This window comes from Podarcis erhardii, assembly GCF_964252035.2.
Source record: "Podarcis erhardii genome assembly, chromosome: 10".
NCBI lineage: Eukaryota > Metazoa > Chordata > Lepidosauria > Squamata > Lacertidae > Podarcis > Podarcis erhardii.
The window spans coordinates 50104845-50117542 of NC_138500.1; the positions used below are offsets into that span (position 1 = coordinate 50104845).

The 12698-nt window shown below is 41.3% G+C and overlaps 1 protein-coding gene and 1 long non-coding RNA gene across 4 annotated transcripts in view; one reads left to right on the top strand and one right to left on the bottom strand.

Annotated features, from left to right (window-relative positions):
- Positions 1-11393, bottom strand: part of ARID2 (AT-rich interaction domain 2) — a 104807-nt gene extending 93414 nt beyond the window's left edge. The window contains exon 1 of one of the 2 annotated variants that reach the window (XM_081877784.1): positions 9130-11393. The gene's annotated coding sequence lies outside the window, so the exon portion shown is untranslated. The remainder of the gene's footprint in view (positions 1-9129) is intronic. The other variant, XM_081877782.1, reaches the window with a different exon arrangement.
- LOC309350870 lies at positions 3114-7128 on the top strand. 2 transcript variants are annotated; one of them, XR_014160536.1, is made up of 2 exons: positions 3114-4652; positions 6885-7128. It is a non-coding gene; the product is annotated as an uncharacterized lncRNA (long non-coding RNA). The 2 variants fall into 2 exon arrangements; XR_014160537.1 differs by having other exon boundaries at positions 3114-3850.
- Positions 11394-12698: the final 1305 nt, after the last annotated feature.

The window sequence follows — 12698 nt, forward strand, 5'->3', positions numbered from 1 at the left end:
GTTGTTCCAGGGTTAGGGGCAGGGGGGAAATGTTCCATTCTTCCCAAACTTTAGAAAGATGGAAGTACTTTCCAGGTTAACCGGAGGAGATATAAGAATAGGGGGAGGGAGGGACTTGCGTGTTTTGTATATAAACACACCAACTGTATATTTCAAAAGGAAAAGGAAATAATCAACAGTGCATTTTTAACTTTGAAAACCTTTCTACGTCAAAACTGGGAGATCCCGCATATTTTCGGATACCATATGTTTTTACATGTGAACACATATTTCCTACTATCACATTACGCATGGCCTAAAGTAATTTAATGAGAGTTCCTAACCTCTGTAGTTCAGGGTGATCTTAAAAAAAAATCTAGAAAGTTTTCTGTAGCACATGACTTCTGAAGATTCACTAATAATTCAAAGGTTTTATATTAAAAATAATTATAATCGGCTTCAAAATATATGAAACTTATCTAACCATGGCAAAGCTGGGCAATCTTCCTAGTTCAAATTCCATCTCAGCCACAAATTCACTATCAGGCAAGTCTTTATTCTCTCAGCCTGAGGCCGTGTGCAACAGGGGGGTAATAATATTGGCCTACCCTGCAAGGGTGTTGCAAGGCTCAATGGGATAAACTGTATCACTCTCTGAAATCCTGAAATGCACTACATGAAGTTTTATTATTGTACAATGGGCAAAGTGCAGCTGTAATGATCAGGGAATATCATATAGGCAGGGAAAATGTACTTACTGAGGAAACTTGGGCTGTAAGTTACACCTGGCCACATTGCAGCACATAGTTTTATAAATTTACACCATATATATTACTTATTTGGTGTTTTTTAAACCAAGAATATGACATACCAGTGGGGTATGACATACCAGCCCACTGATTTTGCAAATCTTATAGGTAATAATGCAGTTAAACTATTAAAGGCCCCTGATCCAACATATGGATTGTGAAACCTAGAGGCCTGTAAAAGTGAATGGCGGTTTTGTGTTCCTTGACTATTGTAAGCCCAGACTGCAAATCAAGTAGCACAAGAATGAATGTGTAAGAAACACAAAAGTGTTATGAGAGATTATAGTTGTTAGGGGGAAGGGAGAAGGATGTGATCTTATGCATACAATAGGTAAGAATGGGGGGGGGGTAGGGTGAGCTCAGGGTGTGTGAGACCTGGACAAGGCAAGCAAGAGGGTAGAACATTTCACCATATTATGTATCCATATACTTCACAAGACTTGCTGCAGTACAACGCAATATGTATCGACTCAGAAGTTAAACCCCATTGTTTACTCCCAAATGTATATGTATAGAGTTGCAGCTTGAAGTGGGGCATTGCATGCTGGGGCTCCATACTATGTATTAAAATGCACGTCCAAGGAAAAGCTTCTGATCATTTCTGGTAACTTGATTAATTTAAGCACACCACTGAAGTGCAAATCACACTACGTATTAATAAAACAAGCCCTTCTTGATTTCCAGAATAAGCTTATGTGATCCCTACATCCAAAGTTTGCTTTCCTTAGTTTGTAACCCATATATTGGTGTAAATTCCAGTGAGTTCAGTAGGGCTTACTTACTACACATGCCAAAGAATGTAGTATGTGATAGTCCTTGTTAAAAATTTAGTAGCAATAATACCCAATAAAGAATTTTGTAATCGCAATGCAACTCAGAGTTGGAATTATTGTGTGGAAATCAAATGGATTTATTTTTTTGTCCCCACAGGGTAACACGATTTCACCCATCTTCAACAGATGTAAATGGAACTTCAGATAAACTCCTTGAAATACTTGGGAATATTTCTCAATCACAGCTCTTTTTCAGTTAGGCCCATAAAATAAATTATACTCTAGATGAGTGCTTGATTTTTTTCAAAAAATGCCACTGACATTTAAAAATTATAATGTAGGTGAACACTTGCTCTCCCCCTTAGAATAAGCAAGATTCTAGACTATTTGAGACTTATGGGGCAAAGGGCACTTTTCCCTCTCCTGCAGTGAACTGAACCCACAGCCCTGTATCATCATGTTATCAAATCTGGTAACTAAAGTTAGGAGAGAGTTCTGTTTAAAAATCGATTACACATTATGGTCTCCAGTGAGCCGGTCAAGGAAATCTATATTCCCTTTATGCCATGTACTAAATTGCTTCAGGAAATTAAAATCTAAGATTATGTTTTTCTTTCAGCTGGATTGCAGTTTCATCTTGAAAACAGAGAGATAGAGATGTATTAAGACGGTTGGTAAAACCTGCCCTCCAGGTCATATTCATTATTCAGAAGAGGGCAAAATCCCCTGGTTTGGGATTATTTCTCAACATTTTAAACCTCCTGGCCTTCTACAGTGGTTTCTTTGAGGGGGGAGGAGGAGAGGTTCTGCAACTCTCACCCCCAGAAGCACCCTAATCCGAAGGGATGCATGCAAACTTTGATCGCCGTTGCTTATTTTGCTCTTTCCAAGTTAATAGTATCCGCAGAAATCGCTGTTGCTGTCGCTCCAGAAAAACAAATGCAGCACCAGGCGAGCGTGCGTTCAAGCGCCTTGTGGGAACATAAGGCTTTTTTCTCGTCCTCCACTCAGGAGGGAGAGTTGTAAACAGTCCTCGAATGACTCAAAAACTAGGGGTCTCCCTCCCACAAGCGCCTGGTAACTTGGCAGAGGTGAGTCAGTTCCCTCGCTTCAGTTCCTTGCGCGTACTGTATACTGCGGCGGCGGGAGCAGCGGCGGCAAGGCAAGGATACTCAAACTGCGTAGCCGGGCTCCGCTGCCAGAGCGCCGCAATTTGCGCACGGTCCCTTACGCAACCGTCCGCTGGGGGATTCCCTGGAGGGGGTCGATACCATCCCGCCACCGCACTCAAGGCCCCGGGAGCCGTTTACAGGGCGGCCTTCGGACCGAGGAGGAGGCGGCGGCGGCGCCACAGCACCAACAACGGCCGCTCAGCTCTTCACAAAATGGCGGCGCCCACGGAAAAGAGCAGCCCCATTTTGTGCCCGTGGAGCTGTCACAGCAGCGGAGAGAGAGAGAGAGAGATTGACGGGCTCGGCTGAAGGGGGGCCGCGCGGAGCAGAAGGCGGCGGCCGGGTCAACGCGTTGAAAGAGAGCGTGTGAGGGAGGGGGGGGGCAAGGACTTCGCCTCTCCCTCGCTCCCCCCCCCCCCGAGAAGAGCCTTGTTGACGCGAGAGCTGGAGGCGGGCGGAGTCGGCGAGGCAGCAAAAAGCAGCAGCAGCTGCCACCCGCCGGGCTTGAGGGCGCGGGGCGGGGAGCTGCTGCTTCGCCGGTCTTCGCTGCGGCTCCTCGCTGCTTTTTGGCCTTTCTGGATTGGCTGCTCTTTTCTCTCTCTCTCTCTCTCTTTCTGTTATTTTTTATTTTTTTGAATTGGGGCCATTTTCTCCGCAGTTCGGATTTCCCTCAGACCTCGCGAGCGTTCGCCTCCTCCCCTTCCGCCGCCGCCGCCGCGACGCAGGTCTCCACCCCGGGGTGGGACTGGAGCGCCGGCCGCCACAGCGCGATGGAGAAGCCGGAGGAGGAGGAGGAGGGGATTCTCTCGCCGCCGCCGCCTCGCTCTCAGCCCCGTCCCCTTCCTCGGCTTTCCTCCACAGATTATTCTTTTTTTAAACTACAACAGGGCCCTGTAACTTTTTTTCCCTTAGTCCCCCCCTCTCTCTTTTTGTTCTAGCAAACCAGCACTTCTTCCCCAAGCGAAGGATGGGCAGAGTTGTAAGACTTTTAACGCGCGTCACCTCTGGAAATGCATAACTCTCGTGCTTCCTTTTTGCAATTGTGCCTTTCTGAATGTATCTCGCCTTGTTAAAACTGATGCTCTCTTCCGAGTTGCAGTGCTGGCAACCCTGCAAGGTACATCTACGTTTATGTAAGGGATCTCGTGTTTGGTCTTGTTCTCAATGGGTTGTTTTTTCCCTACGAAGGTGATGTTTCGTTTTTAACAAGCTCTTTTTTTTAAGGGATTAAAAAAAAAACTAAACTTGAATCGCTTGTTTTAATGGTTAGATTATTTAGCACCTCTAGCCTGCGGAAATTATTTTGAAAAGGCTTTGATGCGTTGAGGCTGCCGTGGTTTGCAATGCATTGTCCTAATTCTGAAAAAAACAAAAACCAACCTCATCGTAACGCTTTTTCAGTTCGCTTTGTGCGAACAAAGTGCCTTAGTGAGCAGCACAAATTAAACTACGTACTTGATTTGGTAATATTTATGAAAAATAAAAGCTCAACTGGAACACTGCCTAATTGTATACTCTTAATTTGTACCAATGTTAAACATTAACTTTGTTAGAATGCAGATACTGTGATTTTGCCACAGACTTATTTATAGTAGAATTTAAAAGGTAGTTATGAAACAAAGCCACTGTGGTCATTTCCCCAGTGCTAATTCGTACCCACAATTAACTGTTTTACTAATGCATCTACTTCTCCCTTCTGCTTACTATCCTTTTATGCAATGGTTGTTGTTTCCTATGTGGTTTCGGCTTTCTTCTCAGGAGTAGACTGTTGCAGCTTGCTTTCTGGCATTTTGGTCTTGTTACTTTTAAATATAGACATTATTAGTTTTTGTTAATAAAGAACTTCAAGCTTCCTAGCGTAAGCCATGTATCTTTACTCAGAAGGAAACCCCACTGCGTTCCGTGGGGTTTACTCCCAGGTAAGTTTACATAGGAACTATATGCTTCAGCAGTATGGGTTTCTCTTAGAATTTGGGTCATTATATGTGCTTTATATTTTAAATAACAAGTACTTGCACTAGTTGTTGAAGGTTGTAGTTCCACAGTGTGCATTTTATTCAGTTAAATAATCAAGGCAAGAATATATTTACACTAGGCAAGCATATCTTATTTCTTTGTTAACACCTTGAAAATTCTATTTCCCAGAGCCTATCACATTCTTAATATAAAAAGACTTGCTTGTTAAGCACTTTTACCAAACATACTCTGGAAAAGACTGTTCCTTTTTTTAAAAAAAAAGATGCTTTCTCTCACAACTCTTTGTTATATCCATTTTAAATTGAGATGTGATTTAAGGTGGTAACGCCACTGCAAATAGTATTTCTGTTTAGCGTAACTAAAATATTGTCATTTGTCTTTTTATCACCCCCCAAGTGATTAAGTTGTGACTCTCAGCTATAAGGAGAGTCACCTAAAATTGAACCTTGTCACTTAATGGTGACATCCATTAAGCTAGCTCTGCAGTATGATTTGAAGCATCCTTACTCAATGGTAAATCTCACTGTACTCAGTGGGACTACCCTACCTCTTAAGAGTGGATAGATTGGAGCCTCAACTTCACAAATACTCATCCTCATAATCCACACGAGACTTGCATTAATCAAGTACTTATCTAAACTAAGCTATGTAGCCAGCTGTATTCACATGGTTCATGATTTATATTCAAGGAATCCTAAGTTATCTGTTGTGGAACACCTGGAGCTGTGATAAATTTGTTTATAGGATGGCAGGCTGGTATACATTCTTAAAAGACAATAAGATATTTGACTGTTTCTTTAACACTGTGATCTTGGGTAAATTTCTTTGAGTATTTACAGCATTTGTGTCCCTAGTTTTTATCAGTAGCTATATACATGGCACGCTTAAATGTTGTGTCAATATTTGTCCTTTCTTATGAAACATAACTAGGTTGATATATGACATTGGGTTGCGTTTCAAATGACAACCAATATTCTATTGTGCAAAAAAAATGAAGGTTTGAGTTTCCTCAAAAATAGGAAAAAAATGCTTCTTGACTCTTAAGAATCTGGTGGATTTAAGACAATTGATGTAAGTTTTCCAGCAAATGATGCAAAAGCATGCAGATGAGCTTGTGCTGACCTGCAAGCCTTTATGGTGAAATTACTCTTAAAGGATAGCTAACTGATACTCTGAGTAAGCAGAGCTATGTATTCCTTAATGAGAAGGGCTATTGGTTCCTGTAGTGATTGTAAAGGGAAGAGTGCTCCTAAAGGAAGTGTTGAAGTCCCGTCTGACATCTATTCATTTTTTTAAAAGAAAAGCGAGGGAGTTATTCAGTAGGGAAGTAAGGGAACCTCTTTCAACATAAAGGTACAGTGCCAATAAGTGTTATAAGATGGGAAGTGCAATCACCTCCCCAGTTCCCAAATCACTACATCTCAGTACTTGGAAAAATTTAATACTTTCCAGTTGTCTGCCTACCATGCAGCTGTTAAAAGCAGTTGTGGGGGGAGGTGGTTTCCCTTTTCTCCCAGAGAAATTTAAGTATGGGGGGTGTCGTCCCCCCTCCAAAAGTTTACTGACCATAGTTAAAGTTGGTTATTTTCTCATCAGTTTAATCCTAAACAACATTGGTTTATACCACACCAGCTAAACTGAGGTCCTAGGTTGATAGCAAGGGCAGCAATCTATTTGCTCTTTATGCATTGAAGAACAAGGTACCTATCTGAATCAACACTAACTCCCTGTATTGCATCCTGGTACTAAGTCAAGCTTCCATATTGTCATGCCTCTCTTAAGTCGTACAGGAAATGATCGAAGAACAGAAGTTCAGGTTTCTTCTGTACATTACTATTAAATCAAATACTCAGCTTTGCCTAGTTTGTGGACTGAAGTTTTTGCCAGGTTGCACTAAATAAAAACCAGTGCTCATATATTAAAAGTGTAAAAACTTGGGACCATTTTGCGCAAAACAGTAAACTATATTTTAGTGTTGTAAGGACAAGACTCAGTGATTCCAAACCAGCTGCAAGGAGGAGTTCAGAAGCAGTTGAAGGTTTTGATGCAACACTTTAACTATAGTTAATCTTTACTGGTTTGTGGAAACAAAGCATTGTTGAAAGCTATTTTTTGGGAGGTAGCTTGTTTCTACTAATCATAATTAAGACTAACAACAATTTGTCTGGTTTCAGATGCCATGACAAGCTATGGTTAGGTCAAAATGGAAGCAAAAGCTTCTGAACCCTTCAAGGTAACACCAGAGGAAGAAACGAGGAGTACAAGAAGCGCAGAGCTGCTGGAGTTCATCATAATGAAAATCTATATCAATGGTTCCCAGTGGGTGGTCTGCTGACCACAAAGGATCTATGTAACCCACCCAGGGGTTCCCTGGCACCATTTACATAACAAAAACTACCATAGAGATAAAAAAAGTTTTCTAAAGTAGGGGGTCCATGGCTTGGCTTTTTAAATACTGGAGGGCCACAGTACTTAGCTAATTGGGAACCACTGATCTATAGTGTTGCATGCAAATGCAGCCACTGAATTATGTGCAAGGTAACAGGTTATGTGCAAGGTAACAGGTTAAGGTAGCTAGTTGAATATAGTTCTTATGGGGGTTATTTACAAAGTTTCAACAAAGCAAATTTTAGTTTCCGACCTACACACGAGTGAAGAAAACAGTGCTTTAGAGGGCAAGGCATTGACTTCTAATTGAACTAGAGCAAAACGAGTATGTAGCTGGGTGGTGAACATCAAAACTAGTTCTAGTGTGTTTACACACCATTTCCTATAAAGCACCTATATGTCTTGTTCTTAAGTCTGCAGTTCTAAGCATGCATCTCTAGAAGTCCCATTGAACATGATAGGATTTAATTCTATGCAGAGATTGTCCTGCACATATATTTACATGGATTTCAAAATTTCCAGTTATTGCCACTGTTGCTAATTAAGTGCATAACAGTATTTTAGACAATGTAGAATTTATAGGTCCCCTGTCATAATGGCTGACAGTTTAATCCAAAATGGGTAGAGTGAAGGAAGAGGGGGACATGAGCAAATCCAGGTGCTAATTGCAGGAAACAGTTGCAGTAATGGAGCAAGTCCCAACTCTCCTTCGAATGCAATCAAGTGCAGTGGGATGGTAGAACCCTAAAATATGCATGCTTCAATATTATGCAGCCTTTGAAGAGCAGTTTCCCTGTTACAGTTAATCAGTGAATCTGAATCTCTCTTTGCTTATTTTGGAATCCAGTGGAAGTGAGTACTGATAACTAGAACAAGCAGAGAAGCAGGATCTCTGAGGTACTGGATAATTTAGCTATCTTATCCTATGAGGAAATGGAGAAAATGCTATCGTGCGCACTGCTCCATCCTTTATCGGTACCAACAGTACAACACCTCATTTCTTGGTGAAAAGCACTGGTCGGCTTACACTGGAAACGGCAGCAGCTCCTCCAAAATTAGCAAAGAACATATGCTGTTTTCTGCTTCAGGCTTCTGAATTGCAGTAACAATGGGAGGGATCTGCTTTACAGAGACAAGGAACAATCAACATTCACAGCTTGTTTATGAAAATATGAGGTGGTTGGGTTTTTTAAAAAAAGTTCCTTGGATGCATGTAATGGGTTCTCCCAGCAGTGAAGAAATCATCCAAGGGGCATCCCAGTGGTGGTTTGACTACATTTGTATCATATAATGGATCCCGCTAGATTTCTTTTTGGAATTGTCAGCTCCAGTTATCCAGACCCTGAAGTGGTTTGCAGTGACAGTAGAGACGTCAGCCATGTCCATAATCTTGTTCTGAGCTTTTGATCCCTTTTGTGGCCTATTTCACCCTCTGAACCATTCTCTACTGCCCTTCGGGACGGGTTGCAATGTGTATCTAATCAACACATCCACTGTACTTGGAGCAAGAGGAGAATTCTCTAACCATCAGGGTTAGCCCGACTCCACCTTTGCACACACACAAAGAAACCTTGCCGTCTCCAACACTCTGTTCCTTACACTTGTGAGGTTGCTTATTGGATTAAACTGGAGTGGAGAATAATCATTATCCCACTCATGCACACCCACTTGCCTTTACTTATTTATAATAACTTGACTCATCCTTCCCCCAACTTTGTGCCCTCCAGACACTTAATCCATGCTGCCTGGGAGCAAAATATGTGAAGGGCACCAGGCTGAGAATAGTTGCTCTGAGGTTCTAGCAGAGGGCCAGAGGCTTACAGAAACAGCTAGCCAGCACAGATGCCAAAATACCATTAAGAAGCCATGAGGCTGAAGGAAGGATTGGGAAACCTCTGTTCCCCCCTCCCCCGATGCTGAACTTGGTTGGCCATGCTAAAGGGAGGTGTGCAGGTTCTCCATCTTTGTGTTCAAGCACCAGCCATTAAAACAAATTTCTGGCAACGTTAAGTTAAAATGCATAGTACTCACATCGCTGTAGGCTTTGCAGGTGACTTCCCACCAAGGTATCATTTTAACTCGCCGCTGTAGAGAGTCTTATCACCCCACGAGGAATTATGTTGCTACTGCCCAAACAGTTGGGGGTGGATGGCTTGCCTTTCCTTCTAACAGTTTGTCCCAACTGCCATGGAACAATTTAAGTCCAAAATTCCATTCTCCTTTCCCCCTCCCTTAAAAGGCTGTTTGCTATTATGGAAGTAGTCGAGCTTAATTCCTTTATGTATGGTATTTCATGCAAATTCATCATGAACTACATAATGCTGATTTTGACCACTGAAAGGAGGGTAAAGATGGTTGGTTTATCTACCGTCGCTATGAGGAATGAAGTTAACCTCCAGAGATCCAAACAGTACTTCAGAAAAGACACACTGGGCAACCTGTCTAGATCTCTTATCGTAGAGGAAGACCTAAAATAGTATGGGGCATTAGTTGTCTGAAGGAATATGGTTAACAGATTAATCTCTTCATGCAAAAGGAATTAAAGTGTACCTTGTCCTTTTGGGATAGAATAGTTGGCTGAAAGTCTCTCTGGAAATAAGCTTCTTTTGAACTAATGACATTTCAAGGAAGTTGTGGTTTTTATATGCCCCTTTTTATGTAACATGTTTCATCAATCCTGTGATCCTGGAAGAGATGAAGATGAGAAATGCTTGCTTTACTTGCCAGTACTTTCATAAAGACCTGTGTATTGGGGAAACTTGTCTTCATCCTTTTTAAAAATGTCATTTACAAGTAGATTTAAGTCTTTGTAAGGGTTTCGAGTCTTTGAATCTAAGGGTAGTTTATTCAGGATTCAAAGGCAGTTCTTCTAACAAAGTTCCATTTAATTTCATGGGATAATATGTTTAGAGTTGGTTTTTCAGTTTGTGACCTTAAGATATGCACATCTTGTACAAGTCTTCAGAATAAAATTCTATTTTATTATTGGATCTTGCTCCTAAAAGAAATCTCAAATGACAGTACAGTGGTACCTCGGTTTAAAAACAGTCCTGTTTATGAATCATTCGGTTTATGAACTCTGCAAAACCGGAAGTAGTGTACTGGTTTGTGAACTTTACCTCTGTCTAAACGGAATCCGAACAGTGGAAGGGCACCAATGGCAGCAGGCCTCATTAGGGAAAGCATGCCTCGGTTTAAGGTTTCAGTCTAAGAGCGGACTTCCAGAACGGATTAAGTTCGTAAACCAAGGTACCACTGTACCGTACAACAACTGTTGTTGTTGTTTTCCGTATTTATAGTCCATTCTTCAATTTTTTTCAGTTCCAGAATGGGGAACAAAGTAATAAAAATAAAGAGAGAAAAACTATACAAAAACTACAAAATCATATAAACAGGACCAACAAACAGCTAAACAATTATAACATAAACAAGCAAAACTACAGCAATCTAAATTAATATTTCCAGTTTAATGAAATACGGACCTCAAGAGTCAGCAAAGCTGCAGGTAGGGATGTTCAGATGGATTTGTTGGCCTCTGCCATCTTTCTTTTCCTTACCAGTCAGCAGTTCTCTAGTTGATCATGTTGTAACCATGTAGAGATGAGGGAACCCTGGACTTAATGTTAAGTGGTGTCCAGGACCTGGTGTGAGATGAAGAGTTATTAAATTCAACATAAATGTAAGTGAACATTTGACAAGGAAGTCTAACACAGTTGTACTGTATTTAACTTCAAGGTGGAAACTTCTATAAAAAAAAATGGGGGCGAGGAATTGGTAAAAAGAAAAGTAACGACCAGATCTCTTAAGAATTCTTGGAGGTTTCTCAGGTACAACAATAGAAGCTTAGCTTAGCTAGAATATATTTTGCAAATTGGGAAAAGTACTGCTAAGGCCACGGGGATGCAAAAAAAGAGAAAAAAAAAAGACGAATATCACAGAGAACATTAAGACCAACAACAAAGTCTTTACAAAGGAGTCAGTGTTATGCTAAATGAGATTGCAGACAAGCTCAGTTATTTCATCTTTTGATGAAGGCGCAGCGAGTTCCATTTTTTAGAACTTTATTTTTCAGGCAAGCAGGGCATTAGAAATGGAAGCAAGTTGTGTTGACAAGCGACAAAGTTCTATGCCTTGCTGACAAGTTTAAAACTCACAAATCACGGGGTTGGGATGGTATCCACCTGAGAGTTCTTGAACTTCAATGTGACTGCAGATTTTCTGACAAATCTGTAAGTTGTCTCCATAGTTGAGAACTGGAAAGTGGCCAATGTAGCACACTAGGAGGGTTCTACTTGTGCTCTATAGCAGGGGTGGGATACCTGTGACTCTCCAGATGTTGATGAAGAACAGGTTCCTGCCTGAGCCATTCTGGCTAGGATTGATGGGAGTTGGGAATCCCCAAAACACCCAGAGGTCTACAGGTTCTAGTTGAAACCTCTGTATCCTTAAATGCTAGGGAGTGACGACAAAAGGACAGAAATCTGCCTGACCAGCTGGTTACTTTCAAAGGAACTAAAGCATGCTAAACAATAAGATAGCATTTTTAGTGTTGTCATCTCTAGGAACTGAGCTGCAGCTTGTGCAGCAGTTCACAACACCATATTTCAAGTCGGATCAAAGGCAGTTCTGAATAATTGGACGTGAGCTGACAGAAGAATGTAGGTTCTTTGTCAACTGTCAGGATTGCCTCAAATTACGTGGCTGGTTGTATACTTAATCTACAGAAAATCCAGGGACTCATCTTCCTATCCCCTAATTAGTATTAATAATTTGGTCTGCAGTTTATTAATATACAGCAGATTACGTATCCTCGTGATATATTTCCTTCCCTTTCAATGCTGTTAAGCAGATTTATGTGAGGTTAGTGCAAAGTGGCAATGAAGAGCATTTCTGTTTGAAGTAACTTAATTATTTAAAGGTTATGTGAGAATTGAAGTCACATCCTTGAAGTACGGAACATGCACTGCATTTATCGTCTAAAATAATATTGGTTTGGTATTCTAAAAGTTTGTGCTTTTGTCATCACTGGCACGAGCAATAGGTGGGTTTGGATGTGTCTCACTCAAGTGGTCTCTCTTATGTTTGGATGATAGGACATGTTGACCTGCCTCTGATGAGAAAGTGGGAGAGGAGATTTGAAGAACCAGCTCTTAATCTAGAGTTAACTGTAACCTGAATAACTTAGCTGATTTTCAGCAAACAGATTCCACTGGTTTGTGACAATGAAACATTTCCCAGTGAGGCAGTGTGGTGTAGTGGTTAGAGTGTTGGGTTTCAAATAATTAACTGTTGTAGCTTGTCTTCACTTACCCTACCCCACTGCCCTGCTCACAGTTGTGAAGGATATGAATGGGCCAATGAAAAAGGGGTAAAGGGGTAGGATAGGCCAATATATATGTGTACTGTCCCTGGATTAAGTGACATTTCTTCCTTAAGTTCTCAAACCTAGCTCAAGGTAGTCATCTAAGCTAGCCAGATGTTGAACTGATAATCAGTCACAGTCGGTCCATCATTAGAAAAACAAGACTGTAGAGCTGTCTTACCCCAAAATGGCAACTAGACATTCCATTTTGGAGACTGTAATCTTCATTTAAGGGACA